This window comes from Heteronotia binoei, chromosome 21, assembly GCF_032191835.1.
Source record: "Heteronotia binoei isolate CCM8104 ecotype False Entrance Well chromosome 21, APGP_CSIRO_Hbin_v1, whole genome shotgun sequence".
NCBI classification, from domain to species: Eukaryota; Metazoa; Chordata; class Lepidosauria; order Squamata; family Gekkonidae; genus Heteronotia; species Heteronotia binoei.
The window spans coordinates 93958163-93963383 of record NC_083243.1 but is presented as its reverse complement, the minus strand read 5'-3'; positions in this window follow the sequence as shown (position 1 = coordinate 93963383).

Here is a 5221-nt window from a genome sequence, read left to right as displayed (position 1 = left end):
ATACCAACCTACCAGGACAGCAGACACGTGTGTGTCCGTCCAAAACACACACAATAAAATCTGCGTTAAAACAGGAAAACGGATTGCATGATTAGGAAGCTCAGAGCCATGGGAGCCTCTGAAGCTTTGGATAGTAGGAATGTCAATAAGGAATGTCAAACAGGAACTACCAAGTTCTTAGGCCAGCCATGCTAATCCACTGGGGCTACCATCTTGTCTGCTGCTGTCCCATTAGAGCTTTCAACAGCCCAAATCCATGAACAAAGGAGTGGAAGAGAAAAAGGGCAGCTAGGGAAGAAAGAAAGTAAGTCCTAAGTGGCTGGAGTGAAATTCAATCGGAATGGCCACTCCTGTGTCCCTCCCCTCCACTGGTGACAGCTGTGCCCGCCAATCTTGATCACATGACTCTTATGGAATGTTAGTCTTGGTAGCTCCCAAGGTCAGAAAGCAAGCCAAAGCCAGCCGTTGTCCTTCCCTCTATACTGCTTTTATAAATACACCAGACAGAGTATCGCCTATTGCTGTGACAGCAATCAAGTCTTTCTTATTTCCTTAGGATACTGAATACACTAGGAGCACCATGATGCATGAATGGATTCCAGCTGTGAGATGTATAGCACTTATGCAAAACAAGAGTGAACTTTGCACATCTATTTCTAGGGTACTGAGTGCACATCTTAAAAGCCAGAGCAGAATGGCAGAATGATTTAACACAGAATTGTTTTACATATGATGTAGAGGCAAACTCGAGCTTGCTGAGTGTGCACAGAACAGGGAGCTACTGCCAATCAGCTCCCTCACAAATTAACTTTGTATGATACATAATCAGACACTCCAATTTGTTGTCCATTCTATGTTGATTTAAATGGTTATCTAAAAACATAGATTTCTGAAGTGGTCCCAAAACTATTAGAACACAGGCTACTAAGTGTGTCATGGGACAAAAGTAGAGTCAACTCACAAAAGGCTATGCCATAGTAAATGTTTGTCTTAAAGAGCCTCAAGACACTGGGTTTGGCTGCTGCAGACTAAAATACCACTTCTCAAAATTTATTGTGTGATTTCATGAAAAGAGATAAAACTTGTGCGTTAGCTCAGACACATGGCATCATTGTATTTTGATATACAAAGATCCACCTTCATGAGTACTTTTTAAATTTGTTGAAATGGTATGGTCATAACTTTTGGCCCAATATACACTGGAGATCCAATTTGTGTACCAGCTGTTCAAAGCATACTTCGATGAAAAACTCACACCAAAAATCCCAGATACATTTCCCTTACCTAAGTATAGGGATACTTTTACAATACAATTATGTCTGTCTTCAGATTGAAGATTGGAACTTTCGTCCACAAGTGATGGTGCCTGTTTAGCTAGCAAAAATACAGAGAGAAGGATCCAGCCATGAATAAAATTTCCTCTATGTGATAGTTCAATGCACTCCATGTACTTCATACCAGGTCTAGGTTTCTTCTATGTAAGAACTTGCTGAGATCTTAGAATGATGGGAACCAGGGATATGCAAAAGTGGGTTCAGGCCAATTATACATTTTAAAAAATATGTTTCCCTCTTCCTAGGATAATCCCTCCAAGAGATCTAGTAAACTGCTTGTTTTATAGAGAAGTGGGATTTTAGATATAGAAATGAAAACCATCCCATATATCCTTGGATTTCTGCACCTAATTTTTGTTGATTATGTAGTGCCCCCCTATCTTGTCCATATAGATTTCAAAACCCACTAGTTTTGGAAGACACCTTTGAAAAGGCATCCTTTTGTGTATGTCTGAAACACAGGGAGAGAAAATGCTGGAATTATTTAACACAGAAGTAGATTTCAAAAGCCCTTTGATTTGCTTGCTAACAGCTTGATCATGCAATCACACTGGATCACAAGTTCTTTTTCTGAACGTAAGACATGATTTCTAGATAGGCACTAGGAGGAAGGTTGGTTCCACATCTCTGAAAAATCAGGCAGTCTCCTATCAAGAACATAAGGAACAGTTTGTGAACTGCTGCTTCTCATTCTGCAACTTGTCGCTCATCCACTAATTCTAATCCATAGGGTCCACTTCTTCATGGCGCATCTCCAGACAAACTGCACAGGATAATTCTTGCATCCAGAAATATAAAGAATATGTATACTCAGTGAAGTCTCAAAAGATGGCATCTCCTCCTCAAAGCAGAGCTGCAGGGATAAGCAATCTCTAGAATGTGTACTGACAATGGCAAATCAGACTGCTTTGTCTGGTATGCAGGGCTAAATCTTTGGCTCAGGCAACTGAGGAACTGGCAGCCCTGCTGGAACCAGCAGTGGAGTACAAGACAAAGACAAGGCTTACGCCCATCATTGCTGCACAGCCACCAACCAAGACCAAGATGAATGTCTGAGATGCTGGCAATGCCACTGGGGTTTAACTTGCTCCAAAGTATGCTTTGCCAAATACAGTCCTTGCCCTCCTCCTAGTTTGCCAGCACACTAGCATCCTCACAGGCAAGCACTGCATTTTTCAGCACTTCGGCTAAAAAGATATGCCTATCCTCCGGCTAGAAGGGAGGGGAACCCTTTGGGGCTGAAACCAGGCAGAAAACTAGACTAATAAGAGCCAGCACTGGAATGCAATGCAGAACAAGCATTTAAAAGCTGACAAGCATGACTGTCTCACCTAACATGGCTGGTTTTCAGCACAGGCTAAGGAGGGGTCTAGAGGAAGCAGAAAGCCCTTAGTCTATTATCAGTGGCAAAGGTGGGAGCCTCAGGCTACTGTGCTGGCCAGCCTACATCATCCATGGGCCTGGGGAAGCATGGGAAGTTTTGGCGGGCGCTACACAAGTGTGATGTAGAACCCATCCGGCTTTATTTAAAGGGTGCTGCCTGGAGGCTCTGGCAGTGTGGTTTTTGCTTTGATCCTCACCCACCCTCCCTGGGATTTTGGGTTTCTGTGCGCTTATACTTTAACTGTCACAGCTGTGTGTTTTTGCACATCTGGGCATTCTTTGGGGGAAAATGGCCTGCGTGTCCACCTCCCCCCCCCTTTGGGGACTCCCTTATGGGGCCTGGGGGTTTGAGCCACAACCTGGTATGCCCAGCTTGGGGGCTGTACTCAGGGTCACCCTACGTGTTATACAGTATCACTCAGTGAAAGCCACCCTTGTGATAATAATATTTTTTACTTCTGAGTTTTTCCCAGCAGACAGGCTATGGGATGTTTTTACTGGCCAGCATCCACCCCCATGCTTTACCAATGCTCCTTTGTCTGTAATCAAGAAAACCTGCAGCCTGTTTTTATTTCAAAATATTGTGTTGTGTTTCTCCAAAATAACTCTCCTTATAAAGCCCATGGCCTGCAAACTAACAGACCTATTGAAAGCAGAGGCAATGCAGTTCTCCAAATCTAGGTGTTGCTTTGTTGTTGTTTTGAAAGCATAACTTGGGATTCTTATACCCTTTACTTTTTCACTAATGATCAATATAACTTTAGTCAAATAAGTGTGCCACAGATGCATGGGTGTGAATCTTAAGAGTTGGAAAGGACCTCCAGGGTCATCTAGTCCAACCCCATGCACAAAAATATCTTGAGCTGTAAGCCTGAACTTTAGCTACAAGCCCCAGTAAACATGTAATATTATCTAGATCAGCGGGGCCAAACTTGCTTAAAGAGCCGTATAGAATAAATGTCAGATGTTTGAGAGCAGACAGGCAGGTGGAAAGAAAGCAACTTTAATTTTAAATGCATTCTCCAAGCCGCCAGCTGGCTTGGCAAAGTGATTTAAAGAGACAAATGCCTTCCTGAAGCTGGCTGATGGGGTGGGGCTTCCAGAGCCATACAATATGTGTGAAAGAGCCACATGTGGTTCCGGAGCCACAGTTTGGCCACCCCTGATCTAGAGTTTACAGCAGTTTACTTAAGGATGACAAACACAACACAAGGTTTCTATATAAATTTTGCTTTGCTATTAACCTGCCATATGTATAATGATGTTGTGTTACAATCATCTCTTGGAGATGGACAACTTTGTCTTCCAGTGTTCTCCATATTCCACTCACCCTTCTTATGAGCAAATGGGATTCAAAACGGTTCTTTTTTCCACTCAGTTTTATGCACCACACAACAGGTGATAAAGAATCTTGCTTTATGCCTATCAGACAGCACTGGATGGAATGTAAAACTGAACACTAATGTACTGTATTGCATTCACTCACAATATCATTTAAATAACATGGCTTTAAAATTTTCTAGGGCTTTGTAAAAAGGTTAACCCAATCAGAGGAGAAACTATTGATAGCAGAAACAGAATAGATTCTCACCATTAACAAAAACATCATAGCCCTTAAATCACAGCTGTAATCATAGCCCTTCAAGCTGCCTTCCAAATGGATTTCTGCTTAATCTTCCACATATTATTTTGTTCAGACAGAACCCACTATGCTTCAAAATAAAGCTCTCAGAACACAAGTCATTTTGTAAGACAGCAGCTGTTCTAACTCCACATTCAGCATGTTGAGAGCAGTTCAGTAATTTGAACAGAAGGTACAATAAATAATCAGAGTAAAAATGCCAGAGGTCTCTCAATTTGACGAATTAATTTCAAAATAGTTACTCATCTGCAGGTGTAAAAGGTTATTACAACGGATAGGTTTTTAAAATATACATGCACTGTGAAGGGTTTTGAGTTGGCTATAGATACTTCATAAAGATGTGGGTTATAGCTGGTAGCACTCAGGATTTTGTATGGTTCAGCCTGGAACTAGGCAAGTGTACACTGTTTAAGATCAAAACCAAAACAGCAAGTGCTATTGTATAATTAATTTGGGTACTACTGAAAATGGAATACAGCACCACATAATCTTTTGATCTGATGCAATTTTTGTGTTGTAAATTGTGTGGAAATGCTGACTCTCATCCTTAAAAGGATAAACATGAAGAACTGATAGAGAAGTGTAACAGATCAGAGTGGCAAAGCATCTTTTCTTAAGGATGAAAACCTTAAATACCACTATAACTTTCAAGTGTAGGAATAACTGTGGCTGAGCGTCAACATGAATTGACAGATATTGCAAAGATCCATCAGCAGAAATGAATGTTAATTTGTAGAAGATTACAGTAGTACACAACTCAGATTTCAGCTATTCAATCCACCAATAACCAGTAAGTTTAAAAGAAAGTACTGTTATACCAGATGCAACATAAATATTGGACCTTATTGATAACAGATGTTAT